The 21,467-nt window shown below is 46.6% G+C and overlaps 1 protein-coding gene across 1 annotated transcript in view; it reads right to left on the bottom strand.

Moving 5' to 3' along the window:
* The window catches only part of LOC126569821 (ER membrane protein complex subunit 7 homolog), a 118,691-nt gene that overhangs the window by 54,101 nt on the left and 43,123 nt on the right, over positions 1-21,467 (bottom strand). The gene's annotated exons all lie outside the window — the stretch shown is intronic.

The following is a 21,467-nucleotide window of genomic DNA, read 5'->3' as shown; positions in this document are numbered from 1 at the left end:
AATTTTTGTGTGGAAATTTAATGAAAACTGTGTTCCACATTTAAAAAAAGAAACCTCTTAACTAATGCAGTGCAGAAAAACATCCACAACAGGGCGCCACAGGGAAACAGGGTGAGTGCAGCAACCAGAAATAACTTTTCGCTCGAGTACGCTCCGGCCTTGCACCGGACGACATCGGGGCAATGGAAGACGAACGAGAGAGAGGGAGAGAGAGATAAAGTGACGAAACAATCGAAAACCCTTTCCATTTTATAAAGTCATTAAGTTAATGAGTTCACTCGTTTAGTTTTATGAAAATACGAGCGAACGATTTGCGCAAAAAAAAAAAGAGCAGCACAAAGAGAGAGGAAAGAGAGTTCACCGGTTGGCCACTGCTGGATCGAGGTCTGGATCGAGCCTAGAGGAGGTAGCAAGTAGCAGTAACAGAAGCGACGCGACGCATTTGGAGGAAAGTGGCGCACCACTATTAGCTGTTTGGAGCAGGAAAGTCAAACCCGAAGTGGCGAGGCGAGGCGAATAGTAGCAAAAATGTGTGGAAAGATAGAAGCTGATGGAAGCGGAGAAAACTGGAAAGCCACAAACGAGACACAACTCACAAACTATGCATGCAAATTCATGAGGATACTATTTGAGGAAATTGAGCATAAACGAGTGCTGCAAATGGAAGGTGGAGAGGGAAAGGGCAGAGAGAGAGAGAGAGAGGGAAAGGCGAATAGCAAAAACTAACACGTAAATATAAATATTGTAAAGCAACTATTGATTAATGATATGGATACGAGAGTTCCAATTGCGCAACACGCAGAGAACGCGCTGATTGCAGGTTTGTGGCGCTTCGTGCAGTGCGACAACGATTGGTGTAGTATGTTGAATAATAAATGCAAATAATATATGCACATAGTAGCCGGTAGTAGCTGATTAGTTTGATGCTTTAAGCGAGCTCGAAATAGTCCCAGAAAGTAGTTTGTTTTATCCCGAGGGGATTCCAGGAGGGCCGTGCATCAGTAGTTAAGGAAACGGAGCGCACAGAAAAAAAAACGCAAGGAGGCAACGGCATTTCCGGAGAAGGAAGAAGAAAAAACATTAACCTCGTAAAGCTTATGAGAACATCGGATCGGTCGAAGCGGATGGACGACAGAGGCGGATCGATTGGCAATATTTTGAGGCAAGCAATTTGACCGAAATCACCTTTCCTCGAAGGAAACGGTGGCCGTGGTTTAGGACAATTTAATTTAAACAACACAAATCGTCAACATTGGACATTTGGCAAGGACTGGACGGGAACCGTTTGAAGCAAAATGGTGGTCATTAGAAGTACCCTGGCTTTACCGTTTGCCCTTCTGCGGCGGATCAAGATGGGGTTTTTGGGAAAGTAGACGAAGGACAATGTGACGTTTGGCTACCAGATCTCCTACAACGCGCGAGTGTGAGGGTGCAGCATTAATCATAGTAAATCTCTTGTGAAGCAAAATTAAACCAAGCAATGATATTGTTAAAGTAGCAAAGCACAGGCACGCGCCCAGCAGAAACGGGGGCAAAGGATTCAGTTCTAAAAGGTGAGAGAAGTGCAGAGAGTGGTTCAAGAGCCGCTCGAACAGACAAACAAACAAGCTAACAACAAACCCACTGTACATAGAATGCTGCAATCAAATTATATTAATTATTATGAAAAATAAATTTAATAATTAAAATCAAATCACGTTACCCATCTGTGGCGTTGTCTTATGGTTTTGTGGTTGAGAAATCCCCCCCCCCCCACTTTTTCCATGTGGGATCAATGTGCAACTGAGAAAATCGCAATTGACACCGCTACGGTATTATGTCGGTTTTGGAAGTAAATCTGCAGAATCTTCTTAATATCTCAGTGGAAGGTACACAACAGAAAACTTTGACACACAATTTCACTGAACACTTTCACAAACGACAATACACTTTGTTCCGAAACTAAGAGAAACTTCCAAAGTTAGTGACATCCGTTGATTTGTGCGCCAAAGAAGCAACGATTGAACGAAAAAAAGTCACAGCTTGCTATGCTATAGTGCGGTATGAGCAGTTTGCTACGATTCATGATATTTTGGAGTTTCTTTCGAACACATCTTTGGAAACGTACATCCACAAATCACACAAGTTTTGTTCATATAACCTACGAATACAATTGGAACAGGCATTTTAAGAAAATATATCAAAAGCTATTTTGCGTTTCTTTATAACGTGCGACTGATATGTTTTAGCTTTTAATACAAATTGATCTTGCGGAAAAAAACACAATTAAATTATTTGAATAATTGAAAGGATTAAAAATTTAAGAGGATTTCCAGGCTTATTTAAAAATGGCTGAAAATATACATTGGAAATGTATTGCTATCAGGCTGCCAGCTGTCCTCTGGTCTACGATTAGAGGTGTAACTATCCCGTTCGATCGACGATAAGCTGGTTTTCGGTTATTTAAAAACGGAATATTAATACATTGCTTTATAAACTATTGTGTATAAGAAGAAATTCTAAACCGCGCCAAGATATTCTTGTGAAATAACAGTCATAACAGTCAACTCCGCATCGCAAGTACCGACGGCTTTTGGTATTGCCATCAATTTCAAACGCCGCAGTCCAGATTGAGAACCAAAAATTAAACACTTTTTGTAGTTTTCATTAGTATAATGATGAATACAACTTCGTAATTGTTTTTGAACTAAAAGCAAATCAATTTTATTCCTTTTTTTAATGACAAATCGCCATCAAGAATCGATTTTGTTTTAGTTCACATCAATAACCAGAAATACATTACGATTATGATCCCATATTTCATGATTATCCCATATTTATATGTTATGACACAAGCACACTACCAGTTCTGCTTGAACCCCCCCCCCCCCCCCCCTCCCCTCTTCCAACAAAACCATCGCATCGCATGACACAGGGATCGGTCCAATCGATACTTTCACTCCAAAGGGTTGTTGACCAAAAAGATGAAAAAGAAACAGCAACAGGACTCATGGCATGTGAAGCCTATCGGGGTGGCAAATGTCGAACATGTGTTTTCGGCTCACGATAGCTGCTCCATCACAGGTCGAGTCGTTAGTATTTCGCACAGCGCGTGAACCGTATGTCTGTAGCCCGCTATAAACAGACCGTTGGTGCCATCAACTCATGCTCGCAATCACGAGCCGCAGTAAGCCTCCCGGCGATACATAGGATGAGAGCTTTCGGGGGAGCGGCAAGTAGAAGCGAGTAGCGACGACGCCACACAAAGAGGATGCGCAGTAGTAACCGGTTCCACTCCATGAAAGCCCCTTCCACGTTGGTACCATTTCCTGGGCGGAGCTAGATGAGGCCAATAAATGACGATTGATGATGACGATGACGATGATGATCGTTTGTGTACTCCAGATGTGTCACGCTTGGCTCGTTTGGGCCGGGTTCCGGTGTAAGCGACCGAACCCCTCAGTTGAACCGAGCAGCCGAGTTTGTCGAGTGTTGCGACGATGTTGGTGGTGGTGATGTTGGTTCTCTGTCACTGATGCGTTCGTACGGTAAGCGACCGGAACGAAGATGCATACAAAGGTGAGATAATGAGCGAGGCCTGTGGCCTGGTGGGATGGAGCTTGTCACGCGAAACATGATGGCTGCCGTAGATGGTGCTGTTCCCGGTCGCTGTGGTGCGTGTTTCGTAGCCCAGCCCAAGCCCAATATATTCAATTGGAACCAGAGACTCAGACAACGGTTCAATTGACTACTTTTGATTGCACGGATCAGCCCGGGGTCAATAACAATTAATGCGCCCGAGAATTGTTGGCTTCGATTGCTCGGGTTTTAGGGGAGGATGGCAGAGACATTAGTTACGCTGGTAAGCACTTATACTAGACCCAGACGGCCTAGTAGTCACCATTAATCACAGATTCACCCACCATTCGGGGCTTGTATGGCATCTGGGTACATCTTGAGTGATGTTTTATGGTCTGTGTTGATGTAAGCATCCTCCATTTTGTACAAGCGGTCGGTAGAGCGTGTCGGGCATGTAATCTGGCATCTCTCGACACTCAACCGGCACCTCATTGTGACATGCCTGTGCGACAGACCGTGAACATGATTTACGAATGAAATCCCGGGGAAGGTGTGTCCCCAAACACCCCCGGGGCCGTCATCACTTAGATTACAAATCACTCAACGGCTAGCCGCAGCCTAAATTAGCTAGCCTCGAAGCTTGCGATGGAGAAGCGATTGGATGGATGGGCGGATTGCAGGCTGGTGTGCCACGGATCTCCCACGGAAACACGGTGCCCTCCGCCGTGGTGGAATGTTTTTTAATATCTTTTTTTTTGTTTTCGTTTCGCCCCTTATCACTCCACTCGCATCACGGGGAGGGGGTTTGGGGAAACAATGAACGAAACATGAAATCAGCGAAAAACACTTAGAGGTTTTCGGGCGCCGGGGGCCAAACCCATGAAATGTCAACAAAATGTTCCCTCCCATCCCTTTTGTATACCAGCGAGTCACGCTTCGCGACAATCGCACCGATGACAAATGGTTTCGCCAAAGGGGGTGGGCGGCAACGGAGACCGTCGTTGCCGTGGCAAAACGGCGCCTTCCACCATGATCCCGCTTCCTAATTCCTCGTTCACCGTCATCCATCGTCATCCGTCATTCCGTGGGAGTAGGCTGTGCTTTTGCGCGAACGAACGCCTGGCAGCCAGGTACCAGGCAGGTTTTTCTCATTTTCTTCATTGTGTCGCGCGTGTTCAGGTGAGTCACAAATTGCTTTCCAAAAGTATTTCATTACTCGAACTCGAAGCAAGGTGCCGTGGAAGGTGCCACGGGATGAGACACCGACACAATGGAAACGTTTGCGCCTTACTACCGTTGCCAGCAACGCTGTTCGATGTCGGTTTGGCGGTAGGATAAGACCCGGAATTACCACCGGCGAAAGTAGAATATTAGTTTTGATAGCTTACGCGTGAGAACAATGGCCAGACGGCTCGGTCCGAAGTGTTCCGAAATGTTTTTGAAATGTCAATCCGCGCATTGTTCGCTTGTTGTTTCCATAAATGGATTGTCCGAAAAATGAGTTCCATCAAATGAGTAATGAGGATACTGATTTTGCGTCGCGTTCGATGCTCAGGATCATGTTTAACGTCTCATTTGTACGGAGGAAAGTGCGAAAGATGAGCCCCTGTTCAATGGATCCTTTCCAACAGATGCACTCCCGGTGAGGGATTTGAAATCACACTGCGGTACGCCACACCACACAGAGTTATCTACTGCCACACATCGCTGCGATGTGTATCTCACTCCGAAGGATTAGGATCCATTTCAGGGCGCCTTGCCGGAGACTCGTGGAACAGCGCAGCTAGCCAGAACGGTAAAGGCCATGCATACAATCCTCATCCGGTAAAAACCTTAAAATGACGACAATCATCTGCCACTACCGACCGAATGCTAGCAGTAGGCTGTGAGCGATTGTCACAATTTTGCTCAGATTGTAGCGCCGCGTTCGTAGCAGAAGCGAGAAGAAGCCTGGGATAACTTTTCACCAAACGGAGGAAAGGGAACATTAAACTAATACCTTTATCGGTGCACCGAGATCGTTGTGGCCACCGTAGAACACACACCCATCCGTAGCGGACGAGGTGTCAAATTTGGAACATATTTTCCCAAAATGGCAGATAACGATCGCGTTCGCCCCGGGGGGAGTCAGGACCTTTTCACTCTTCTTTCTCTTTTATTTTCTAAGCAACGAACTGGAGGGAAATCAGAATCACAATCTCGTTGACACGTTCGCTGCACTTTTCTCTACAGCCTACCCCTGATCACCAAGCCCTGAGCACTGCAAAGCGTACCGCAGTGTTCGAGGTGTGAGCCCTTCAATACCGCAAACCTATTACAGTTCGAGGTTCGAGTTTCAATTGCCGTTGTCCTGACTGGTTTCTTTCATTTCATTATTTGGTGCCCATATCCTTCATAAGGGTGGATAGAATGAAAAAGGAGGAGCGCGTCGCTTTTCTGTCACAGAAACTTTTCATCTCAAGATAGAGGATCAAGTCTATTGTTACTTTTTTTTTGTGTTGGTGGAAATTAATACAAATTTCCTTCATTATGTGTAGCTCTCAACTTTTTCAGTTTATGTGAAATCTTGTGGAACGCAAAATATGTCAATGGATGTTTCGAAACACAACTAACAACTTCACAAAAATACGATTCAAGTCACGCATTGCACTCAACGAACATGTGAGTGTTGACGAGTTAATTATTCAGATTAGATGCAACTCCGGGGCCAATTCGCAAGGATATGAATCACATTAAAGCACTCCGACAAGCTCCGGCCCCATTGGAATGGACCACAGATTGGCAACCGGCCAGTCTACAATCAAACAAATTTTCTACAAACAACATCGTCAGCCAGCCAGCACCTGGTCAATACCTGGTAGTCCTTTCCCTCATCGCCTTCTTCCCCCCGGGAGGGTGCGGCCTGTTTCTAATTTCCCGACAGCTGCAATTGCCAGCAACCACCACCACCACCACCACCACCACCACCAGCAGCAGCAATGTGTCACCAATGATTGGATACATCTATCTGGCTCACCGGCAACCGTATCCATCGCAACAAAATTGACACCATGGCCCAAGTCGGTTTGCCCAAGCGAATGGCCCGGGCGAATGATAGTGGGCGAGAGCGCAGCGCAGGCTCGATAGCTTTCAGATGAACCCGGTACCGGTAGGCCATTTTGTTTGCGATACGCTTCCCCTCGGGGGCTCGCTTTAGGGTCCCGCGAACACCACACAAAAAAGCACTGCCAAACGGAGCCAATCCTTGCTGGCTCGCTGAACGGTGAACCCCTTTTCCGGCTTAACGCACCCGTCCGCCTGTAAATGGTCGATCTCGGCCATAAATAATCAGACCGAGCTCAGAACCCAACAACAACCGTTCGTTAGGCTTCGACGATTGCGGGGACGAGGCCGAGGACGAGAGCGAGCGTATCGGACCACAACGGACGCCATCAGCATCACAGATTTAAAGATAAATAGTCGAAGCGCACGGAACTGCATGGGACAAGGACGAACGCAGCACCAGAGCCGGAGAAGCGAAGAATGGTGGCCAGCGCCTCTCCCATGCACCATGCCATGCCCGGGTTTATCTGCATGTGGTACGCGCACGGTCCGAGTTTCACGCGTGCGTTTTCGTTGTCGTTTATTAAATTAGATCGAACGATATCCGTGAAATCTGTTTATTGCAAGCACACTGGCAGGCCGAGGGCAGTCACGGTCCGGCTCGCCGGGGACATCCAAGCGGCGGATTGTTGTTGCATTTTATTGAGGCTTCGCGGCACACCCGGACAAAAAAAAAAGGACGGGCTACCGCATTCGGTTGCATTATATTTTAGCAGCAACCAGACCAGAAGTAGACGGACGGATTTACGGGGAACGTGATTTTTTTTCGCTCCTGTATCCTTCTAGGAGTTTGGGTGGTTTTATGCGTTTATGTGTGGTACGCATGGGAAAGGGTTTATGGGTGATTATGGGAGGGATAATTGAATGGTGACGGGGCGCAAAGGGACCATATTGCGATGGCTGAAGCGATCCTACCGACACCATTAACTATTTAGTTGTCGAAACAAAGGATTAAGGGCGAATTTCTCAACAGTCGGTTTACGCTGTTTATGGAATGTTACCAACAGATTTGTTTGCTTTATCGATGTTTTAGCGGTTTTCAAGTTTTAATAAATAATCTGTCTCTCTATAAAAGATATCTAGAAAGAGGAATAGAGTGCCTAGTAAGAGAAATAAAGTAGGCGGGGAAAAAGCAACAGGTAAACTATTTAGCAGAACCAGCAATAAACTCTTTGGATCTATATTGAATGAATTAAAGTAAGAATAGAGCTGTTAATAACCTGAATAAATTCGCTAGATTCGATTAAAGTTTTCAGAAAAGCATAAACTAAATGCATGATTCAGACCGATTAGAATAATCAGCATCAGCCTACTTTGTAGATATCAGAAATGACAACTTCGAACTGTGTGCTTAGATCAAGCATAATGGACAGTTAGTTCTTGTTTCTCTAGATAATTGTTATTTGCAATAATGTTATAATATCTGTAATGCTTCAAAATCTATAATACTTTAACGTGTTACATTATTTTCTTATACATACAGCTGCATCACCAAGTAACGTATGCATTAAAATAAACGAGACAAAATTTGCCGATTTTTCATGGGCAAACTGTCAATCGCACTGCAGAAACTAAAAATGCAGCATCAATAGTAATTATCCATGAGCCATCAGACAAAATTTCACAGCTGTATCATTCGAACGCTAATCGTGATGGCGAAAAATGTAAAGGAATATCGTTCCGAGGTTTGTGCATTTTCCAAAACGAGTATCCTGATACGTCCAAAAAGGGCATCGTGTGCTTTAAACGTAGGATCTATTGTAACAATTTATTGCAAAAGTGGAGGAGCATTGATTAAAAATGCACGGAAATAGTTGAAAAACATGTGCATAAATATGTTTTCGAATGCCATGTCGAAATTATCGGCCAACTGCCGGAATCCTGCATGTAATGGCACAGATTTTTTTTACGAATAAACTGATAAACTCCCTTTCCATATGTAATTTACAGAAGTCAATTATCTGCCATAGTTTATTTTTTGTCACCATTCAAATTTTGTCTCTTTTTTTAATGCATACGTTATGCTTATTTACGTGGAATAATCAGTAACTGATAAAATTCTCAAAAAAACCTTGATTGATTGAACGTCTAGTAATTATTCTCTAATTCTCCCTGGTCGTAACCAAAACCAAGTCCAAAAGATAACCTCTCTTAAAACTAATTTCTCATAGCCTCATTCGTTAATTGCCCAGCAACGAACAAACAACGCCATTTCCAAGCCCTTCAGCGACATGCTTCAATCCACAGCAAAGCAAAATCGTTCGACTTTCAGCCCCTCTCATTGGACCAAATGCACCTCAACGCGCCTATCCAGCGCACAAGCGAAGCACTCGCCCGTCAGATTTGGAATCCTAACGAAAACCACTGCCACTTCTCCACCAAACTGATCGTGATCGGTCAAACCACTGAATCCCCGTTGGTGGGAGGGAGACGCTCAGCAGACGAAAGATGGCTGAGCAGCCCGACTCGCGAACGCGAACGTGAACCCCAAAACGGGTTACCGAAAATAGATGTTAAATAATTTTGTTCAATGGAATAATTGATATGTTATTTATACTCGGTAATTTGCAGTCGATGGAGAAATGTAAATAATAATTGCAGCCCCCCCGGAGAGACCGGAGAGGGATTGCCCGGTCCGGGACCCCAGGTTGAGAACCGGTTGGGCAATGGCAGCGAAGTCGAACGACCTGGGCCTGTGAACGGCAGGAAAGCTCGGGTGATCCCAGCATCCACCGGATCACCATGGACACTCGGAGCCAGCAAAAATGGTGTGCACGGAAAGAGATGAGCGAGAAGACGAGCGAGACGGGTTCCCCGGGGGTACACTCGGGTCCACGGTCCGGCAGCACAGAACGATGGGGCGGACGGCGTCCTAAATCTTCGGTAGATCGATCATGGCGCCATCTCGCGCCGTTGCCGTGTCGAGAGGTGTCGCGACTAGCCCCGACAACCCTGCATTTCGATGATCATGAGCCGTGGATCCCGTGCGTCCGAAACCATCCAAACGGACCATCCTAATTCCGATCCATCATTCCGTCCGAAGCCGAGATCTCGATCCGAACTCGCAGCGTGAGGAAGAGCGTGTCTCCCGTGAAGGGATGCTGCCGCGAAATGCTGGCTGGTGATCGAATGGGGGAAAAGGGGAAATTAATTTCCTATTCTCTATCGCGGGGCTGATAACTGGCGAGGGCCGTTATCGGTGTTGTCGTTTTAGAATCAATGCAGCCCGGCAACGGCAGCTTCCTCCATCAACCAACATCACCAGAAAAAAAGACAATCACGAATGTGCCACCCAAAAACCCACCGCCCATCGATCGCGATTTTGATGAAGATTACTCAAAACTTCCACCAGAGCCCTGCGCACGCCTGGAACGACATCCTGGGACAAACACCCCACCCTGGGACCAGAGATTTGTTTTATTGATTGTCTGAGCTCCATTTTGTTGCAGTGTCTCGCTCTCCTCCTTTGGGGAATGGATCCCCGTCCGTTCGATCGACCGATGATGACGATCAGGCATGAGGATGATGATGATGATGATCATGATGTGGCAGAATATGAACATATTCTGTCTTTCTGCATCGTTATGGGCTTGGCGTTGGCTGTGGCCGGTCCCGGAGGACCGGACGAACCATTTTTGACCAGCTCATGCTCCCCTTCGCGAGGACACGCAGGGCTTTGTGGATGGTCCGAGCGATAGAAAGAATTGAAACATCAACCAACGGCAACAGGCTGAACTGTTTCGACATCCATCTCTCGGGTTCTCTCCCTCTCTCTCTCTCTCTCGCTGTCCAGTGTATTCCTTGTTTGCTTTAGAGAGCTTCAGATTCAGTTTGGAGCATTTTTCCGGCATCTGGAGTCCGTTGGTCCACCCTTTTTGGAACGGACATACATATCGGTAACATGATCAATCAATCAACATAATGTCTGTTTTATTTTGTTTTGCCTCTCGGACATCGCGGACCGTCCGTGAGGCTGATAATTTCATTTATGATATGTTTTGGGAGGCAGCAATCCGGCACATTAAATTGATCCACGGGACAGGCGCAGGAACGTTGGGTTGAAGACCTCTCTCAATCGATCCCGAAGACGTGCGAGGTGTTTGTGGATGGTTGAAGGTGAAGAAAATGAACAGCAACTATGGCGCTGGTTGCTTTATTATCAGGGAGACAACATTGTTGGCATTAACATTACCACACAGCACAGTAAACCGATAAGACTTTGAGATGATCCTTCTTGTCCGTGTTGTGCACTCCATGGTCTCTCTCTCTCTCTCTCTCTCTCCCCATAATGCACTGAAAGGGAAGTTTATCAGTTTCTAAAACAATACCAAAGCCTTATTGTGTAATGGCGTGATCGGGGGAGCGGCAGGGCGTTCATTATTCATTCCCCTCGGCCACAGGCTGGGGCTATCTGGAGCAAACTTTTCCCCAAATATTCCTCCAACTTTAGCTATCCGCTTAGCCCTTCGAGTGCGCGCCCAAAAATTCCTACGCTGGTTTGGGGCCACTCTACTCAACTCAACTCAGCACTCTCGAGCGGCAAACCACTTAGAGTGCATTATCTTTAATCCATCGGCGGCGTGGAAATCGCGCCCGGAATCCAGCGATGCGAAAGAGTTTTATCTAAACAACCGTCGCGCCCTCTCGAACGAACGAAGCGCCGGGCGCTGGGAATCGCATTTACATAGTAAATCCGAGTCACTCGCACAATGGCCGTCGATTTTTGTCCGGATTTTTACTTGCTGCGATAGATTAGAAGGGCGTCAAAGGGGGGCCGGTAACGTCCGTGGGGCGGAAAGGGTTGCCTGTGAGCCTTGGTGCGGAATCCGAAACCGATTCCAAAATGCGGTCCAATGAGGTCGTCGTCGTCGCCGCTGCTGCTAGAAGGATTGAAGGAACGCTCGTCCGCGCCGAGTGTTCTTAGTAGCAAGCCTTTCAATGTGTTTGTTGATTTTGAGAAGATTTGGTCGCGTTTAATATTCATCAAACTGTCCCACAACCGACGAGCAAGCGACCGACCGACCGCCAAGTCAAACAAAACTTAACAAGCAGCTTGCAGAGCGACGCGAGCGACCGAGAGAACGAGAGGTGGATCCGTGGCATCGTCGAACCGGAGCCGTCGTCGATCGCGATTCCGGTCGGATTCGGTCGATTTGCTATGCGGTTGACTCCTTATCCTGCTTACCCTTAGCGTGTGGGGTGCATATATTTGAATTGATAAGTCCGCGTGTGTACCGTGCACCGGAGGGAAGCGCCATTGGCCTCCGCCCGTCGCGTACCACCGAGCGGTTCAGTTTTAGTAAGCCGTCGTCGTCGTCGTCGTCGTCGTCGTCGGTGGAGGTCTTTTAAGGTTCTTTCCGGTTTTCGGCAAATAATCAGAAAGTCGAAGGTGTTTCGTCGCGTCACATTCACGACCACAACTCGCAGCACTCGTGAAACTTGTATCGGAGTCGGAGACTTGTGGTGATAGGACACTCCGTTCAGGAAGGATTCTCTCCGTTGGTGGTAGCGTTAGGATTCACCCTGTTGACACTGCGGATTACAATAATGATGTTTGGTGAACGCCAAATCACACAGAACGCATTACCATTGCAAATGTGGGTCCGGCCGGAGAGGCAGGAGAGGCAATGTCCTGGACGGTCAGGACCACGTGGTGTCGCTGGTGTCTAGATTCTAGGCAGGATGTCATCTATTTGCCAACGTTGGTGGTTCGATACGTCCGGGCCTACCAAATGGTAGCAAGTCCAGCCAGCTCTTTAACGCTTTCTTTCTTTGGGAAACCGGAAGTTAACCGCTTGTCCAACATTGTAAGAATCTATGCTAATATACGAAGGTAATGGTTCTTTCCTAGTGTCCATACTGTGAGATTTTTGGCCAAATAAATTATTAAATTTAAAAAGCCAATTAAAAACGCAGTGTTCTTTCGAACGAAAAAGATAGAATCTTTAAAAATCTTCCTAATTAATGTACATGATGTTGAATTAAGTTGATAATCTTCGCAGCATCGTACGTTGCTAAGGAAACAGGATCAGCAATCCAATTTGCTTGCTTGTACATGTAGTTGCTGTACATTTTTCGCCAATATGTTATAGTGTGGCCAAAAGAGTGAGATTTGTCCCTTGCGAGAAGTCCGCAAAGCCTTCCCCTCGATCCATTCGTCTCGGATCGATCCGACATTTGCGTTTACTCATCGCTCGCACGATCGTGCCCGAGTTAGATAACCTTGCCCGTCTATACGATCGCGCTTCTGTGGCTGCCATGCCATACATTTTGCATTTCCCGATCACACGCTACTTTCCAGGTGGGTATCGCAGTCCCAGCTGCCTCTACTACTGCTGCTACTGCTACTGGTGGCCCCGTACTACGCACGATGTCGACGCACGGCCCTCCATCTGTGCCTTAAACGAGGCCCAATTGAGGCTAAACGTTGTTTCGACCTCCATATTTCCGTACCACCACCAGCAGCAGCATAATTACGGCCGAGCAGCCAACAATAATTCACCCCCGCGGCCAGCAGCAGCAGCAGCTGTTCCCGGAGCACTAGGATCACGGGTGATCCGTGTGCCGTGAGCTAAGCGCTTCAATCCGTTCGACCTAATCGCACCCGAGGATGATTATGATATTTGTGGTCCCCTCGCTCGCTGCCCTGCTCGCTGCCATTCACGATTCGCGACCCCATATCGGGTGTTGTATGTGTTTGTGTTACGGGGTTTGCTAACCGGTGCCAACCATGCGCATGCGATTCCTCCTCCTCCTCCCGGGGATAGTCTACGTTCACTCGCGTTGACGACATCATCCACGATCATCCGCATAGGAATGCTGGATAATGTTGATGATCTCCAGCAACGGAAAAGCAGCAAAAAGATGAAGAAAAAGGAGAGGTTGAGGAGAACCACAGCAGCTACCAACCAACAACAGACAACGGACGGACAACGGACAAATTATTAGTTAAAAATCATTTAGCTCTCAATTTAGCTGATTCGTTTTTCTTTCGCCCATTTCGCCTCGGCCACCGGTTGGTTGGCTGGTGGGTTGGTCTGGCTACTGGAATTTAGGAATAGGAAGAGCACTCATCCATCCTTCCATCGTGGTCGTCGTTCTCCAGCATCAGCATCTTCCAGCATCGCTCACCAACAACATCTCATTACTGCAATCGATGATGATGTTTTTGGTGAGTTTGTGAGTCGTTGATTGCCTGAGGAATGGTTGACCATCCGCTCTCATCGTTTCATTCCCTGGCTTCATGTCGCAATCCTCACGCACGCTGCAGTACCCTATGGGAAGAGGAAGATCGAGCAAGCGAACCAACCAACCAACGATCCGGCAGCCAGTGATCGAGTCATCCCTTCCCGGAGTAGGAAAGCGTTTTCGAGCGTTTTTGGACGATTGGTTGTGACGACTTTCGGGGGTACCAGGGCCATCGACACGAAGAGAGAACGACAGGGAGAGAGAGAGAGAGAGAGAGAGAGAGAGAGCGACGAGAGATGGTGTGCTTATTAGAAAGTATTACGAATGGAATTTTAATTTATAAATGCGCTCGAAAATTGACTCTAATTTCCCATTCCCTTTCCACCATCGCCACCAAACCACTTCTGGCCACTTGGGACAGATGAAGCGATCGAGAGATCGAGAGGGGAAAAAAGGGGGAACGATCCTGTCCTTCGCCGCACCGCGCCGCTGCCTTGCTGAGGTTGTCGAGGGTTTCGTGGAAGCAATTTATGGAAATGTTTTTCATTGTTGGCTCGGCCCATGTTTGTTTGCCATGGCGTAAACGTGCGCGAGATAGCAATCCCCGAAGCTCCGAAGCCATCGAAGAAGTACCGTCTTTCCCGGGGACCTCCACGTGTTTGCTCCCCGCGATCGATCGATCGAACGAACGAGCGATCTCTAATGTGTGTTCGAGTCGATTGTTTCCAGCTGCTATAGCGCACCACCGAAGAGACAGTTGTGTCCGTCTGTCTGTCCATCCATTTGGAATTGTTTCTGCGGTGCGCTGGACTCAATACTTCATTTTGATTATCTTTATTAAGCATTTGGGGCGCCCCAGCAATTTGCGCCAAGACAGATGGCATCAAGCCGGGGGGCGAGGGGAGGGTGCAGTGGCGTGATCGTGGCGTACATCACGATAACGGACCAACGGGCCAGCCAGCCAACCAGCCAGCCAGCCAGTCCGCGGACGATCGGAACCTCGGTCCCAGTACGACGAACGGTGGCGGTGATCGATGTCTGGATCTGGATTATCATACTTTCTGATTTACGCGCAATTTGCGACCGAATCAATTTACCGGCCACGGAGCGGAGCACAAAGTGAACGGAGCCAATTACTGCGGACCCAATTACCATTCCCTCACCCCCCGGGTTCCTCACGTTTGAGTTGATGCATTTGTGTAAATAGCTTAATGGCCGCCAAGGATTGCTGCACGCTGTCGAGCCCCTCGCCCCTGGGGGAACAGGAGCTAGCTCGGCCTGTTCTGTTTCGGCTTCATGGCTTCGAGTATCTCGTGTCGTGTTCTGATGTGACGGTACACCATTTTGTAGTTTGTTGTGGCATTTAGAAAATGGATCGCTCTGCTTTGCTTCGATTGTTACTCAAACCAGGCACGAATCGCAGCCTCGAGGTCAATTGTTGAATAATTTGGAACTCTGTGTGCGGTGTGCGGGAACAGTATCCCTGGCCGAATTATGGTGGCAGCATCCCCTACGAAACAAACAACCAACAAATGTTGAACGGGAAAGGGGTCACAGGGTGTAATTGTGTAATTAATTCGTAATGAAATCAAATGAACATAAACAACATCTCGCTCGCTCAATTGCATCATTCTCAAATGTCAACCAAACCGCAGTTGGCGCTGGTTACCAAGGTTGGCACTGCGATCTGGCCTCGGTGCTATACGCATCGCTTCGCACACTCTCTTCTAATTGAGAAAAATTAACAAATCCTTTGTTCGAACAAATTAATTCATTAAACCCTCCCCCCTCGTGTACGATCGACATGGATCAACAACCCCTCCTGGCACATGGCGACCGGCTCGGCGCAAGGGTCCAATAATAAAAGACAAAATGCTCCCGGGCTCATGGTAGTTGGCGCAGATCGAATAACATTTCGTCCCTTCGCGCGGCCAAGCCTTGAGTGGAGTGAGACCAGCATCAGCATTAGCAGCAGCAACCGGCCAGCTTCCTCTATGCGCTAGGATTGAATTACATTCCCAACTCGCCCGGTTACTGGGCCTTCCAAGATCTTCCGGGTTCCAGGATACGGTAATCAGGCGGAAGCACCGATCGCCCGATAGAGCGATCCGCCTGAACCGCAACTGCGCGTTTTGCTGGGAATTTCGCGATCGTACGATCGGTGGTGTGCTGGTTTCCTATATGTTTTTTTTTGTTTTGCGAGAAGTCTGATCCTGACCTGATCCTGACAAACGCCTCAACCTTCCTCCAGGTGACACTTGAACCACTTGCCGGTGAGGCTGGACCCATCCACCACCGGATGGTGGCCAGAGCGAAGTACGCGGAACCGGACCGACAGGAAGGCATAAGGAAGGGGGTTTTGTTTTCCTCGCAACGCGACCAAATGCGCGTTTGTCTTAGCAATATCTTAGCCGTCTCGTAAACCCCTAATTCCCGGCACACTTGAGGCGCAAAACAATGACTGCGTGAAGTAATTGGTCCTGAAGCGGCCATCAAACGGAGGGATAATGGCACGCCATCGGTACGGTGAGTATTTAGCTTCTGGCATCCGGCGCGTTTCGATGCAAAGCAAACAGAGGGCACAGTGGTTGGTGACCGTAATTTAAGGACATTATTTGGTGAAAAACGATCATTTTTATGCTTAACAAAACCATTTAATGGTTTATTTTTTTAAAGAAATGTTTGTACTGGCAGAGAGTAATCTTCAGTCGCACTCGATATGCTTCAGGATATGATTTTTATTGCGAGCTCATACATCAACATCAAAATTAACTATATATTGGGTTGGGGGGAAAGTAATCCATTAGTTGTAGGTGAAGTTCAAAGGTAATGAAATCGATTTTCTTACCATCAGGACACATTTTTAATGCGTAAAAGAGATGCTAAGCACTGAATGCCTGAACTCAACTAAATTTAAGATGCGTTGGAACATGTTGGAACTGTTGACAAACTCTACACGTTTCTGGTCAATCGCTAGCTTTAAATGATCCATCTCTTCAGAATAAAGATCTTAAATCAGTGTTTGACCGTACTTTAAAATTATTTTGAGACTTTCAACCTCCAAATACACTATGAACAATGGTTCTTGAAGGTTTAATCACCGCCAGAAAAAAAGGTCAGGCATTCTGCTTGAAATTTCGCATTCATCAAACCAAAAGTGTGAAACGCATCGAATATTTTCGTTTTTGACTGTATCTCACAGACGAATGATATAAGTGATATACTCTGAAGTCTGTTTTTTAGTGTAAAATGTCCTCTTTACAAAGAATGTAAATATAAACTTCACGCTTTGCTTGCTTGCTTATCGAGATATCTCTACTTGAAAGTCTGCTGCTTTAAAAATAATGGATTTTTTTCCCTACATTAGAAATTTAAAAAAAGCTTTTAATTACCAGCCACAATCCCACAATCCAGTATCACATCCGCTCGGTCGCTCATGGCAACCGTTTTCATTCCATCGGCCCACAATTGTCATGACAGGTTTCCACCGTCACCGTCATTTATGTCCCTTTTCCTCACTTCATCATCGCACTAGAACCCCTTTTCCAGCAACAAAAAGCCAAGGATATCTCGCATTCAAAACCACAATGAAAAAAAAATCGCAAAAAAGCAGAAAATAAAACAAAACAAAAAAAACCGCACACACAGCATTAAACGCGAAAGCGCATACCGCGTGCTCGCGCATTAGCTCATTTGCGGTTGTTGTGGGGCATATAAATGAATTAGGCACCGCTCAAGTGCTCTCAAGTGTCATTTCAATTTCTGAGCAGAACAGACAAGACGGGGCTGGTGCTGCTGCTGCTGCTGCTGCTGCTGAGAAAGAATGCGCCGGGGGACTCAAAAAGGGGAATCGCTCTAGCCCGGTAGCATATGCTCCTGGCTGGCGTGGCGGCGTTACGAAGCGATCCACATCCGGATATGTGCCCGCGCGGACCACGGAATCGAGTCGTGCGAATCGAAACCAGTGCCAGTGGCAAGGATATGGCAAGGAGGCGCGTGAGATGAGCGTAAAACAAAAGGTAAACGGGAAGGAACGGGGGTCGAGGATGGGAAAAACAAAACGCACCCGTTGTGAGAGGCTTTGAGGGGGAGGGGGGGAGGTGTAATGCGTAAACGACGAGGCTTTATTAACCCTTAATAATTTCCGCTTCCATTGTGTCATGCGATATGTTTTTGTGTGTGGTGTGGAGCTTCGTTTGCATCTCCAACCATCGCCCTCTTCGTTATTGCTTTGACAATATAATCCTTTCAATGTGTTTTTTTTTTCTTTCATTCAGATCGGAGCCTTGCTGTCTCCATGTTTTCATTTCTTAATTTGTCTTCCTTATTGTTTACTTTTGATTACGTTTGAACCAGCGGTCACTTCCGTTAAACGAGAATGCTCTGCATTTTGTGAATTTAGTGTGAATTTAGTTTCTATTTCATTCAATATCCAGAGATGCACCGATGTGGAAGGATACTGTATCGTGCACAGGAGCGGGTGTCTAATAACAAGCGTTACACAGCTAAACAGCTACTAGCGCAAGCCCGGGCGTTCATCACTAATCATACCGTCCACGTAACACTTAATTATCCTCATACAGTTGTGTTCAAAATAATAGCAGTGCCGAACCACCCAGTAAAGAAATGATCATTATTCAAGTATGCGTTGTCTATTCTATCAATCAATCATGTGGGTGTGTAGTGGTGGGATCACTGATAAGATAGACATACTACTTGCACCAAGAATATCATAACTTGCTGATATTTTTGCGAAAAACTGCTGCAACGTCTGTTTTTTACTGTTCAAAATAATAGCAGTGGTGAGTGGTTCTAAGCTATTTTCATTGTTATTTTGTGTTTTAAAAAAATTTCTTTGCACGTTTTGCTTTTCCATCAATCGGTTAATATGTAAAAAGCAAAAAATTAACGAAAGGCAAGACTTTTTTATTTTTACAGCAGTAAAATGGGACCCTCTAACCATTGATCTGATGAGAATCGGAATTTTATTTTAAAAATATGAAAAAGTAAGAAAAGTCGTACTTGCAGGTTCAAGAACTACTGGGATGCTTTGCCAAAATGATCAGCAATGATTTAAAATGGAAAGCGGAGTCAAAAACTAGTGCCGGCAGCGATGCAAGTCTCAGAAGACTGGCTGAAAGATAGTGAACATGTCGAGGAGAGATCCAACAATCACTTCCAACAGGATTAGGGATGCATTGGACTTATCTGCGAGCACAGTAACAGTCAGGGGACGATTAATAGAAGCTAATCTGTACGCACGAAGTCCCCGTAAAGTACCTTTGTTGTCGAATCAACATGTTGCTAAACGTCTTAAGTTTTCAAAAATCCACGTGGACTGGTCCAAGGAAAAATGACGCAATGTTTTGTGATCTGATGAATCCAAAATAGTGTTGTTTGGATCAAAATACCGTCGTTAGTACGTAAGACGTCCATTTGCCACAGAATTTCGACCACGGAATACGGTAAGGACATTAGAACATGAGGAGGCCAATATAATAGTATGGGGATGTTTTTCCTGCTATATTGCCTGGCCATTTTATCGTATACCAGGCATCATAGACTATCATGCATACATCAGAATCCTTGTCTAGGTCATGCTTACTTATGCTGAAGAAGAAATTCCATTGAAATTTTTATTTCAACAGGATAATGATCCTAAATATACTAGTAAACGCGTAAAAGCGTGGATTCAGCCGAAGAACATCGAGGTTACGGAGTGGCCAGCGCCGTCTCCTGATCTCAATTACATTGAGAATCTATGGGTAGATGTCAAATGTGCTGTTTCGGAAGCAAACCCGATGAAAATGGAAGAGTTTTGGTTCAGTAATTCGTAAATCGTGGGCTGCGATCCCTGTCCCTCGATGTCAAAGACTTGGGAGCTCTATGCCTAAGCGATGCGCCTCTGCAATCAAGAATAAAGGCTATTCTACAAAGTATTGAAGTGGAAAAAACAATATCAGTACCACGGAACCTTTTTTCTTTTCAAATTTGATATTCTCGAGTGAAAATACTAGGAATGGTGAAACACTGCTATTTTTTTGAACAGCTACTTTTTTAGTTATTTTAAAATGGCCCTTAGTAATGGGCTGATTTTAAAAAGTAAACTATGCATTCTTGTTTAGTTTTGTTCCTTTTTGTATACACAACAAACAGATTTCGAATCGATGCATGAATTATCATTTTATGTTACTTTTTTGCTTTTGAACCAGCCACTGCTATTATTTTGAACACAACTGTAAATGTGCACTCGAAAGGGTTTCGATGGATGGATGGATGGATAGACGATGGACATACCATACGCCGCTGCAGCAGCACCATATCATGCGTGCAATAATTATACCCAACACTGTTTATGATATCATCATCGCAACACGTCCACTCAAAAGCTCATTCATCAAAGTAAGGCCTGATTCGTTTGGCAATCCACCATCGCGCCAACGATTATCCAGTTCCTTCGAGTCCTTCACCGATAAACACGTGATCTCTACATACAGCACACATGTAGTTCGCACTTTTGATAAATTGAATCCAATGCTCCGTAATAAAGATTGTTCCGAAAATCCGGGGCACATTCCCGGTGCGTAAACCGGCAATTATCGGTGTACTGGTTATCTTCTGGTGAAAGAATATGTGGCCACGATGGTCCTGGTGCCGCTGCTGCTGCTGCTCATGCTTCGGTGAATAATCGTTTTACGATCGTTCTCAAGGACCCCGCAGTGCGACCGCGACGCTTTGCGCAAATCTCTCGCCACAACCGATGCCACAATTGCGCTCGATTGAGATATTCCACCATTAATTAGTGAAACAAACGATCTCCAGGCACGGTCGGACACGATAAACGTGCTGGATGGTGCAGCCGAACCTAGTTATTAGCGCGGACAATATCGGGCTATCGAGCTTGAGGCCGTTCGATCTCGAGGACGCCGCAGCAGCAGCTACCACGCACTGTCCATGGTTCCATTCCGGTGTTTATGAGCACCACCACCAGCACCACAGCATCATTTGTTTGTTTGTTAAACCCCTTCCCCGGTGCCACTCGTCGAGGGATAGCCACCAAATTTGAATGTTCAGGACCAGGAGGTTACCGGACAACATCATTACAGCCGATCGTGCGCTACGGACGCAAGATTGTTGGTATCCCGATCGTTGCCGTTACCAGCGACGGTCGACACGGACGTTGAAAACCCATTCGGAGGCTGGCGCGATGGCGGCAAAGGTGTCAGAGAGCTTCGGGGCAACGATACCCAACTGGCGCGCGCGATCGCCGCACCGAGCACGCCACAATCTGCCGCTCCACAAACGGAATGATTAACGACAAAACTGACTCCCGATCGCTGGCCTGTGTTTTCTTGTTGCATTCCGCGGACACTCCGCAGCGATAATAAAGCAGCCGCTCCAATGACGAGGGGGGGGGGGTTTGGCCACGGAAGCTGCGGCCACGGACGGCGGTGTAACCGCTAAAACGATTTATGAATTTTTATATTTTTATGCGCTTTTAACTCCTGGACCTCTTGGCCTCTGGACCGCGGTCCTCCAGGCTGGCTGGCTGGCTGGACAAAATATGATCCCAGCCGGTGCCGTTCTGCCGCCGGTTCGCAAACTTTGTGTGGACCGTA

Source organism: Anopheles aquasalis, chromosome 2 (genome assembly GCF_943734665.1).
Source record: "Anopheles aquasalis chromosome 2, idAnoAquaMG_Q_19, whole genome shotgun sequence".
Lineage (NCBI taxonomy): Eukaryota > Metazoa > Arthropoda > Insecta > Diptera > Culicidae > Anopheles > Anopheles aquasalis.
The sequence above is the reverse complement of the archived record's forward strand: the minus strand, read 5'-3'. Positions and strand labels throughout refer to the sequence as shown.